Genomic DNA, 12,173 nt, shown 5'->3' with positions numbered 1-12,173 from the left:
TTACAAATTGATCATATATAAATGCAAGTTTCCGTACAAACTGTTACTGTAACATGCACCTATGGGAGACACTTTTGTTTCCTGTAAAGAGAAAATAATCAAGAATTCAATTGATCACGTTTTTCCACATACAATGTGAAATTATGCATTTTATTGAAAAAAGTGTTATATTTATCTAAATTTTCGGAAATACGGATACTTATGAACAAGGTATCAAGAAACAATATAGTAATATTTCATTAATATTAAAAACTCAAGGGGTAAGGGGTATTTCAGTGTGTGTCTTGAATCAATAAAAAAGAACGTAAAAAAATCTACAGTAACTATGAATATTTTTTTTCTATCAATCTTTTTCATTCAATATAGAAACTACTTACTAATACGAGTTTATAGCATCGATTTAAATGTCGTAAAACAAGCAAGCAAAAGTGGAAATACTCCAATTTTGAATGTATTACCTGAAAATATATTATAAAATAAGCGTATTTTATTCAAATTATTCTTTAATGTTTTACAATTATAAATAATCCAATACTTTTTTTCAACATTATATGCTAATAGTATTATATAGTTATAATAAAATGTAAAAAATAGCGACACTCCTAATGCGTTATTTCGCTTTGGTGACGAAACGATAAAAAGTTGGCAACGTTTCACCATACAATACAAATCACTTGATTTAAGCTTTTTATCATGTTAACAGATTATGATAAAGATACAAAGCGCACAAAAATGCAATGTCTATGTATATTGAAATGAAAGTTTTTACACAATACTATTTGATTTGGTCATTCATTTATACGCACATTAAGCGTGGGCAATTATTAAATGTGTTTTTAAATGCTGCAATAATGCATTTAGAACATGTACGGAACTATCGCAGTAGTGAAATTTTTATTCGAAAAAGCTATCAAAATGTAAACAAAGCAAAGTGGTTATTTGACTGCCAAGAGTTAAGTTTCTGTTATTTTCAATTCAAAGAATTCAGTGGATGCATCCATTACTTTTTGAGCAAAAAAGTAACTAAACATATTGTGCAAAGTTATGGTATTTAGGTACATAACTCAATAAAATGCAATCATATATATAAATTTAGATTGAATGTTCTAGCTTTACGTTGCGTCGAAATATGAAGTTTTTACGCACAGACGTACTTTATTGCTTTCTTTAATCTTTATGTGGCATCTTGTCACATACAACAGTAAAAAAATAGTCAAAATGACTTCCATCTATTTCAGCAAAAGTGTGTGAAACTTAAAATTCATTGTGTTTTCCCGGACAGACGGACGGAGGAAAGCACGAGTAGCGTCAGATATATATCTCTTTGTCTATCTGGGAGAATAAAAATATTCTGTATGAAAGAGAGAGTACGTTTTACAAACTAAATAAGTCTTAAAACTAAAAACACTTACTGGAGCTAAATATGCATAGGCTTGCCTCAAAATGGAAACCTTTGTTGCATTTGCATTTCTTTTGTGTTTGGTCACACGAAGCATTCTCAATATCTTTACACTGCTTACCATCTACAGTGCAAGCCGTATCGGTATTTTCTGAAGTTTTTTTTATAAGAAATACTTTAGGAAAAGAAAAACAAGATAATAAAAACTACTTTAGAGTGCATGATAAATAATTATCGCAATTGCAAGGGGCTGGACGTGAAATGGTTGCACACTTGGTTTATGCGAAGAAATTGCTTGAAAACTTGACAAAATGGCTACCGAGTCATGAATATTTACTGCACCGGCACATGGTAAGTGGGTTTGTATTTTCTTTTATAAATTCTTTAATATGCCCATTCCTTCAGTCAATGTTTATGACACACTCGGTTTTGGTTTCAGCTTCCAAGGTTCTGATTTGAAGTTATTGAAGACATAAACTGGTCATGTACATATTTTGCGATTTGACAGAAGACAATTCTGGTCAGATTTCCAACTCATTTATTCACAATTTTAAGTTTTGAAGATCACCAAAAACAAAATGAAATATAATCTGTCAATCTTGTGTAATGTTTAAATTTGCATGTACCAAATAAAGTTTCAATACGCAAAATCATCTTGTTTAAGCGCATTTCGGTCGCAAACTTGCACTTCAAGCATTTCTGGCTGCAAACTTATTCTTCGGATATAAAACTGCCAAAGGATTCAACGAATATCATCTTTATATTACAGATATTTTAGTGACATAAGTTGAAATTTGTGCTATTTATTATGTTTTTAAAAAAGTTTTTTTTTGTATGGCACTTACTTTTTTAGAGATTTATTTCTTAAAATTGTCAATAATCAACATTAATTGGTACGACCACTCCATGCCCCGATTTTGTGCTCACAGATGTAAATAAATGAGCAATCCACTTGTGAAATTTCAAATTATGTACACAACGCGTTTATATCTTCAATAACTTCGGTAAATCAAAAACTAGGAAACCGAATGTGCTACAGACATGGCCTTCAGGAATAGGCATATTTAAGAATTTCAAAATAACATACAAACCAACTTACCTTGAGAAAATATGTACAAATGCTGTCAAAATTGTGACTCGATAGCCATTTTGTCAAGTTTGCAACCAATATACTCGCTTGAACCAAGTATTCATTCACTTCACATCCTGCCCCTTGATAAGATAATATTTCCGGTCCGAAAATGGCATTTATACAGTGAAACTTTATTAAACATAAAACATTAATTAAAGCTGAAAGTAATACTACATAAACACATACTAGGTTTGTTGGTAACAGTCAAAATACCCCGAGGACAATACTGTTACCCGATACTTTATTATTTTTATCTATTTTATCACATTGAACAATTGCTGTAACGATTTGAAAATTTCAACTAAATCTAACTGTTACAAATTGAATAATAACAATAACTCAACTGCCCTTACCTTGCAAATTGTAAGTTATGAGAAGTTATTTTTATTATAAGTAAATTATTATATCTACCAGTCATAAACATACAACAAGCAGTGTTTTATTTAGAAAACAAAACACAAACTTATTTATACGGTTATGATCTCTGAAATCTGATCCTATCCAGAGTGTTCTTTACATGATTTTTGACAATGTGCACTTACGAAAATTGCAATGACATCCTTCATCTGTCTAACACACTTGTCATGTTTTACTGATTAAATTTGTTAAATATTCCTTTGTTGCATGCTAGTTCTGTTCTTGCACAAACTTATTCCAATGCAATACCTTTGCTTCCGATGAAAACAGATATTGATTTTTTAACTGTTCTAATAAAATATATTTTACACGTGAAAAGCACTCTAGATGCATACAACTAATTCATAGGTGTCATAGGCGCCTTCATGGTGAAAATAAAAGGCTTCATCGAGAAAAATGGCAACAATTTATTTCATTTTCTTCAGCAAATTAAACACATAATCAGATTTTATACTGTCATAAAGTACTGTTACCTGTGTTACAGTACGAATATTTGTCACGGGTATCACTTGCATTAACAGTATGAATAACCAGTGACATATTGGACATTTACATTACAATAAGTGAGTGGTAATAGATAAATATACCATTCTATGCATACAAATACCTGCTCTTGAAAAGTGCAACAAACATACTAATACGATGACTGTTGTGAGGATGAAGTGCTTCTGAAAAACAGGAAACAGTGAAATGTTTACATATCGCAGTATTTAATTTCTCAATTGATCACTTACCAATGGTGCTTTTTGGACTCCTCAAAAGGGTATTGCACGGCCGTGCACGTATTTTGATGTAATTTCATTTTGTTCCACAAACATGGTGAACAGAAGCGCTGAATGCTTACGTTTGTTTTCAGATTTTTACATTATATACGCGTCCAGGAAAGCGTGCTTTTTTCACTGTCAACAGTTCTTCTCTAGGGAATGTGATAAATATAATATTTTATTTTTGTAAATTGAATACTTTATTGATTGCACTCGTTGAATAACAACAATATTTAGCTCGACAACGGCTTGCATAATTTGATTTTATTCAGATTGTCCAATAAATATGGTATTATGCCCACATTCACTTAGTATCCTTTATATCAAAGTTTACATTTTAATACTATTTCTTCTTTATTTACAAATAACCTGCTGTAGTTTATTTATCTAAGGAAATTGCAGAGATAATGCAACAAATAAACACATGAAAGGTTTTGCAATACATCATATTGCTATTATCGTAGTATGAAGGCAATAACGTACTGAAGTCTACAACGGATATGTTACCGTTGAAGTTTTAAATGAGATAATCAAAGGTTGATGAGGTCCGCAAGCAATAAAAAACAACATTTTCATCACGCTATAGTTTTTAACACTTATGCATATGATGTTTTGATTTAACAGATTTAACAGTTATTACAAAAAATAATATAATTTTATCATATTTATATGCGCAATACAAAAACTATTCATTCATTTCGAATAAACTGACGTTTAGTTGGGTAATTTTGACAAAAACCCAGCGGTCAGGTCCCCGTCGAGTTACACTTGCGGTGACTTCGAGATTACATATCTTCTTATAACATGAAATGATTGTAATGACAGCTTTATGTCCTTTAAGAGTAATCAATTCCCTACCATTTGGTACCAAGACATTGAAAATTGGTGAAAAAATGTTGGAGTTATGGAATTCATATTAAGATGAGTGCTGAACAATGAGTGGCGAGTTGCATACCTTTACTAAATATTTATATACATGTATCATTTTGTTATTTTTTGTTGGAAATGAAAGTAATTGAATTAAAAGCATATACCAAATATTAAAACATGTTTCAAATGAAAAATACTGCAGTTTACATGGTTTTGAGAGGTAGGAGGGTTGTAGAGTGGGTGAGGGGGGGGGGGTAGTGACCAATCAACGCGATACAAATGCCATAAATAAAATTGATGTACTCTGCCATCAGAATAACATTTAAAACACCCATTTTGGTAGTCTCGAGTTAATCCCCTTTACACTAAGTCCGTAGTAATTGTAGAAAGGAACCATAATACCATTCTAATTGCTATAGAACAAGTGGCAAACATTTATCCATCCGATAATATGTTCATTTACTGGTAATGTTTGTACCAATATTTGTTTACAGAAAAGGGTTTTCGATGTAACGTTACTACCTGCACCTAGTTTCTCAAACATATTCAAAAGGAATGAGATAATTGACAAATGATTTGCATGATATGTCTAAACATTTAATGAAAATGAAATTATTGAATATTTCTACTGTGCGCGAGAAATTCACCAAGAAATGAGACACTTTGCTATGTAATCGATTCTCGTGGCATATCATGTAGTCGCCACCAGGCATAAGATATAAGAAAAAACGTTGTAAACCATTATAATAATTCAATATGAAGCTCTTCTAAGACAACGGTTAAATCTTAAATGTTTTGTTTTCTGAGGTAAAGTGTGTTATATATTTTCACGTTGACCTCTTAACAGTCACATGATACGTAAAAACACTTTAACGATGAACAAAGCCTGAATCATAGTCAGGGTTGTTGAGCTTATTATTTCCATGTGTATAAATAATCAAAGTATTATTGCAACATCTATGTATAAGAGCCCTGATATCAAACTTTAAATGTTAAAGGGATACTCAGGTAAATTTATGAAACACATATCAAAATGATCTTATGTACTCAAATCACGCTAAAATGACAATTTGGAAATTCCCAGCATGATTTCCTTTATAAATTCTATATATTTTGGGTTAAAGCGTAAATACACCCATATATGTTGACAAAAATCTAGACGCCGACAGAATCCCTGAGTAGTTTTTAAACTAGCCATGTGACTTGAACAAACCCTGGATGTTACAATAACAGATATTGTGGATATTGTACCATTCAAACAAGTCTAAGCCATTCATTTCATATGTTCTTTAACGTTTCTAGAGTTCACTGAGACAACTATTGTGAAATCGTAAACACTCTAACCTGACCCACGTGGGCAAAGTTAGGAAACCACCATTTTATTCTTTATAAGCAGAAAATTTTTGTTCCTGTTACTGTCCAGTGTATTAATTTTAAGACGTTTGCAGAATAATGGATGAAAAATTCAAAAAGAAGAAATGAAAAATTTGCCTGTGTTTCCCTTTAATAAAGAACGTACTTCTTACTATGAGTTTAAACGCTTGATTCAACCTTGTTATTTCTTACCTGGAGTAAAAATGATCTATTTAGAAATTTATAATATACTAACTTTGACTTTATATTTTGTGAATTGGTCTACAATTGGCACATTTTCTATAAATATTTCAAAATTGATTGCATGCAAAAACAATAGAAATAAATCATTTGGATAATTATTCTATAAAATGTGTCTTGAAAAATTGTTGATACAGTTCTTAGTGGCTTCATTTACACATTGATATAATGAATAATAATATATCATTCTAGAATGATTTATCATCTGCTGTTCAAAGAATTGTCGTATTTTTTATTATGTATATCTTTTCTATCAGCAACATCTATATAAGATTATTTCATGGTTTGATATTACATATGATACTTTATACTATCAACATAATTTTGTTAGCATTACTATTTTCAATTATAGACCAATTCGCTTGAAAAGTTGAGTGTCCAACTTTATTTGTCATCCAATGAAAACGCTGTATTTCTTAAAGATTATGTGCGTTAATTTTCATAGAAGCACAGAAGTCGATTCTATATCGAATTCCGTTCATAGTTGATTTCTGTTTTTCATAGTACTTCAAAGAACGGCATAGTGACGTAATAAAGTGAGTGATTATGAGGCCAAAAAAAGTTTGACACTAAATATTTTAATATTCATCCGTGCTGTTCTACAGAAATTTGAAGCATTCTCCTGTCGCTATCGCTCCCGTCGAAGTTTCTAATTTCTGTAGAACAGCACGGATGAACACTAACATATACATAAACGCTTTAATTGAGATATATAAATACCCGGAAAAGTGGTTATTCCTCTAAAGCAATAGAAACATCAATAGTATAGGGAAAAAGCACACTCGGTTGAATGGGTGATAATGTAAAGGTGCAACATCTAACACGCACCTAGGAAGCATAAAGCGATTTTACGAACTCCTTATACAAAACAACTTAATGAATAATGAAATTATATATAAAAAAAAAGAAAACTAGTATCAACCGTCAAGTTGCAAGCAATATTATTGAAAAAAAAATGAGACTTACCATTGTTGCGAGTTAAAGTCTGTTAAGCTATCTTAAGATCCCTATTTATGTCTCTCATTATCTTAATTTTCATACGAAACGCTATTATGTCAAATGTCCTTATTTTTAAATAAATAAAATGATAGTACAAGGTCATAGCAACGTGTTTATGTAAAGTCATGAAACAATCAAGTATTTGGTAAGTTATGATATGTGCCGTTTGTTCCTATAAGATTTAACTTTAATTTCCAGTTTCCAAAATATTTGATAGCCTTGTTTTACAAACATTGCATTAGGCTGGTATTAATGTAGAAGTTATAAAAATGTTTTCCAAACGATTGATATCTGTGAAATACATATCGATCATAACTGATTAAAACAATAAATTTCTTCCAAGTGGTTTATCAGAATTAAAAGGATAAAACATCAGTTTGCTTATGTACCGTGAGCAGTTAAGAAATATTTTCATTAGAAAGAGACAAAATAATGTAGTACTAGTATTTCTATCGGCAATATATTTAATTTATTTCTTTTGGAAGATGTTTATGATGTGTAATTCATATAAAATACAAAAGAAAAACAACAAAAAATAAAAAAACAATAAAAAAAACAACAACTCAATGATGATAATTTATCAGTCACTAGAGTTTTTCTTCTTATTTATTAGTTTTCCATCAATTAAAATTCCTTTCCTATTTATTGTATCGTTTTTAAAAAGTCTCATCATAGCTTTGTGTTTAAATTAAAAAAAAAAGATATTTATCTAAGTATGAAAACTGAGGACGCATATTTAACTTACTTTTTTGTAACAACTGGTATGAAACGTGTACGGAGCGCATTATTCGGAAAGCAGTCAAACATTTTAAAATCTTTAACAAATGTTAAATCCAACTCTTAGATATTTGATAATCTTACATTATAAATTTATTTCAAAGAAACAGATTCTATAATAAGGGTTAAACAAGCGCAAATTTATAATGTCCGATAAATGAAATAAAGAATAACCACAATAAATGGTACTAAATTTCGAAAAGAACGCATTATTTTTTACGCATAACTACCAGAAATAGTAATACATTGTGTTATACAAATACGGATATTTAAGCTGATGAATATGATGTGATATGTACAGAAAAAAATATTGATCGAGACGAAAAAGAAAAGAAAGAAATACACGACTGAAAATTTATCAAAATAGAGGATGTAAATAATTCATATTAATAAATCAATAACTAAAAATAAAATAAAAGACGAGTTACTAACCATGATTATGTCTTTTCCCACTCAGGAATCGAAATGTTATCTGAGCGTGATTGCCCGTATTTATGTGTAATGTAGCTTGTGGCTTTGCAAAACAGTCACATGACCGTAGTCGTAAATTTACGTTAACAAACAGTTAGCCTTTTTTATTTGTTTAAACAAATCCAAGAAGCGAGATATGAGCAATTTCTTTAAACGTTTAAATGCAATTATACTAAAACAGCATATTAACAAAATAGTAAATAACAATGCTCATTTATACTATTTTGGCGCCACCTCCTATAAAAATGGTTCAACAAGGGGATGCCAGAGGGGGGATATGCCCCTTCTGTTTGGGTCTTTGAAGGGGACAGTAGCCCCCGCATCGCCAAGAAAGTTTTGGACTTGTGAGGGGGCTAAAATTGCCTCAAGTCTAAAGGTAACGTGTAACCGACGCAGAAAAGCCGTTGACTCTATGTCAATCCATTGATAAGTTACAGCACTTTGAAATCAGTTTTGATGGAAAAAAACAACGCAAAATAGTGATTTTTTTCCAACTTTGTGAAATATTAGAACTAATCTGATATAATGATTTATATGTGTAAACTATGTTTTAGTGTCAATGAAGGCCCGTAATAAACAGAATTTGAACACCATTTTCCTCTGTATAAGTTACATGTTTATTTGTTGAGTGGCAAAAATGGCGTTTGAAGTATGAAACCTTTGAAGATTGTCACTAACAGGCTCAAAAAATTAATCATGTAATTGATAATTCGTAGATTCCTAATTGGTTTAAGAGTCAATTAGTTATAATTTGTTCATATTGTAAAATGTTCCTTGGATTGAAGGCTTGCAAAAGTTATGCACAAACATGCATGATTTGCCAGGTATATTGTTTATATTGTTAATATTAACTTGCATTTAAGTTTTGTGTTGACTATTAACCCAAAAGAAGTAATTGTTTTCTTCTTCTTATTTTTTTGCGGCATAGCAATAAAAGTGTTATATTGGTTTTTTTTTCAGTATTATTATTTGCATTTCTACAATAAATTATGCAAAACATCGTCAAATATGATTACACATGATAAAGATGTCTCCTCATTGCACCTGTGAGTATTTTACTAGATGATTGAAACAATAAAAATTTGTATGGCTATTTTCATAATATCCGTAAGTGTAATCCGAAATGATGATAACCACTAAATTTATTTGCATTGAGCAGTAGCTACGTTTTAAATCATACCAGTCCTACCAAAAGTGCATCATTCTATTTGCTTGTAGTTAAATTTTTATATAATTTTACAAGAAAAATGTTGTAAAAACATGATATAACTCACAGCTTTATATCAATTGGCACTGATGTCGGAATATTTTATTACAAGTATGTTCAAGTTGATACACTCAACCGAACTTAAATGATAGAAAGTTTTATGGACGTTTTCAGCTAACTTTGATAATACTTTGGAAATAGTAATATTACGAGGGTTGTCCCAAAATGTCGTAGACTACATTATTTTCTCTTCAACCTGACGTCATAACTTAATAAAATTTACCAGATATCTTGCTTGGTCATTTGTTAACTTACCTACTTGAAGTCAATAGCCAATATATTAGTTAACGCTTTTTATCAGGGTTTTATATTTAACAGTACAACATACCCGGAGCATGATAAAATATTAGTCTGTGTTGAGAGCATGCTTCTTAAAAACATGCCTTTAACATCCAGCATAATAATAATTATGGAAAATACCTTCCTGTGGAATGACGTCATTCAATTTGACGTCATATCACCAACAGACGTTTATGTAACGTTACTTTGAAAAAAATCTGTAGCATAATATGCAACAGTAGTGCTATTTTGAAAATGCCCAAAATGGCGACGTCAGATGAAAATGCGGCGCAGCGCGATGTCATTGAATACTGTGTTCAGTTGAAGAAGCGTCCAGCGTTTATTGACAACATGGAAAACATTATATTTTATCAAGATTATGCACCTTGCCATAGATCTCAGGAGACACAGCTTGAACTTGATATGATAGGGTTTCAGAGACTTCCATAATTACGCCCTTAGACTTTGCAGTGTTTCCTTAATTGAAATCACAGTTACGAGGTCCCATGTTTGAAAACTTCAGCGAACTCAACCAGAAAACTCTACGAGTGTTCATAACATTAAAGCAGGACTATTTTTTGAAAATGTTAATGATAAATGGGTCGTCCGACACCGACAGTGGATCGAGAAACACGGAGAATACTTTGAAAAACATTTTTAAAAACCTTATAACGTCATAACGTTAATGACGGCGTGCGCCGCGTGTTTATATGTAGCATTCTTTAAATTTTGATAACTTTGTCAACTTCGGAGGTATTTTGATTTTATTTCGCATAGACACACATAAAAGGTGTATTGACTATTCCCTAGGTGGATGACTCTATTGTATTATAATTGATAGAGTAACAGACTTTGTCTACGATATTTTGGGAAAACCCTCGTACATAAACCAGGAAAGCTGTATTAATTTTTTGTCTAGATTTGCATTGATAGAATACACAAATAATAGCAATTACTTTTATATAATTTCAGAAGCTGAAAGGTAAACATGTATTCTTTAAAAGGGAAACAAACAAAAATTTGAAATAAGAACCTGTGAACATTAAGACTACCTTAAAAATTGCAATAAAACATTTTTTTTTAAAAGTTGCTAATTACGTGACGAATGCATATTTTCACGGGACAATGACCTCAAAATAATCGTGTGCTTGTTTTTTTAATGGCGTATGCTTAAGTTACAATGAAACAAATATTGCAGAACAAAAACTGTATGATAAATTTTGATGAATTAAATAAAACAGTTGACAATACATTAAGATAGTTAGCAGGCATCCAAACAGATTGGTATCTATATTAGGCTGATTTTTTTTACTTTTTCATTGAATATCATTTAAAAATATCTGTCATAAATACATAAATGTAAAAAATAGTTGAATAATAAGCCATTAAAATATGGTTTTGCGTCTGAATAATTCCTTATCTTTGACGAAGAGTTAAAATAAATCATAGTGATTAAGATAAAATTAAGTGGCTTAGTGTAAAACTGGCTCCGAGGGTATGAGAAGGGACCGATGCAATCTTAAGGAAACGGTTAATATTACAGTTTCATCATTTTCCCTTTCTCTAATAACAGCAATTAAGTTTTAATACTTAATATATTTTCCTTTACTTCATTTTGACAAGAAAATTCTTAAATTAAATGATTAACGCATCATACACAGCCTATAGGCATATCCTTTCCACTGAGAACAAAAGGTCATCTTCACAGGTTGCTTCATGCACAACTGGTATTGAGCTTTCTGCAATGCCAAAGTGTTAATCATGACATAAATTTAGTAAATTGTCAACGTTGCTTTAACAATAAGATTTATGAATTGATAAACATTTTCAAGATATGAAAAACTTTACGCAAATTCTGAACAAAACAACTCGACCAATGATAGTAAGTTGAAAAATATTGTACGATAGAAATTCAACATATACAAAAGAAATGTGCTTAAGAAAATTTAAAGACGAACATCAGAGACATGAAACACGAGTAAAGGAATGCATTCGAGAAAACAGAAATTAAGTTTATATGACATTATATATTAATACTCGACTATTTAAGGTTTTATTTAAAAATAATGCACACATAAAACCAAGATAGGTATCTGAAATGACCGTCAATCCTTTTACTTACTTGCTGTTTTTACGTAACATCATGTCGATAATAAATGAAATATAAATTTAATATTAAGCTTA

The 12,173-nt window shown here is 30.6% G+C and overlaps 1 long non-coding RNA gene across 1 annotated transcript; it reads right to left on the bottom strand.

Moving 5' to 3' along the window:
* Positions 1–390: 390 nt before the first annotated feature.
* LOC132748730 (uncharacterized) lies at positions 391–8,485 on the bottom strand. Its single transcript, XR_009628310.1, has 4 exons — positions 8,405–8,485; positions 3,556–3,616; positions 1,413–1,550; positions 391–458 (listed from the first exon to the last, which is right to left on the bottom strand). It is a non-coding gene; the product is annotated as an uncharacterized LOC132748730 (long non-coding RNA).
* Positions 8,486–12,173: the final 3,688 nt, after the last annotated feature.

The sequence above is a fragment of the Ruditapes philippinarum genome, unplaced genomic scaffold, assembly GCF_026571515.1.
Source record: "Ruditapes philippinarum isolate M1 unplaced genomic scaffold, ASM2657151v2 ctg12614_1_1_1_1, whole genome shotgun sequence".
Lineage (NCBI taxonomy): Eukaryota > Metazoa > Mollusca > Bivalvia > Venerida > Veneridae > Ruditapes > Ruditapes philippinarum.
Note: the sequence above shows the minus strand (reverse complement) of the source record. Positions and strands in the feature narration are given on the sequence as shown.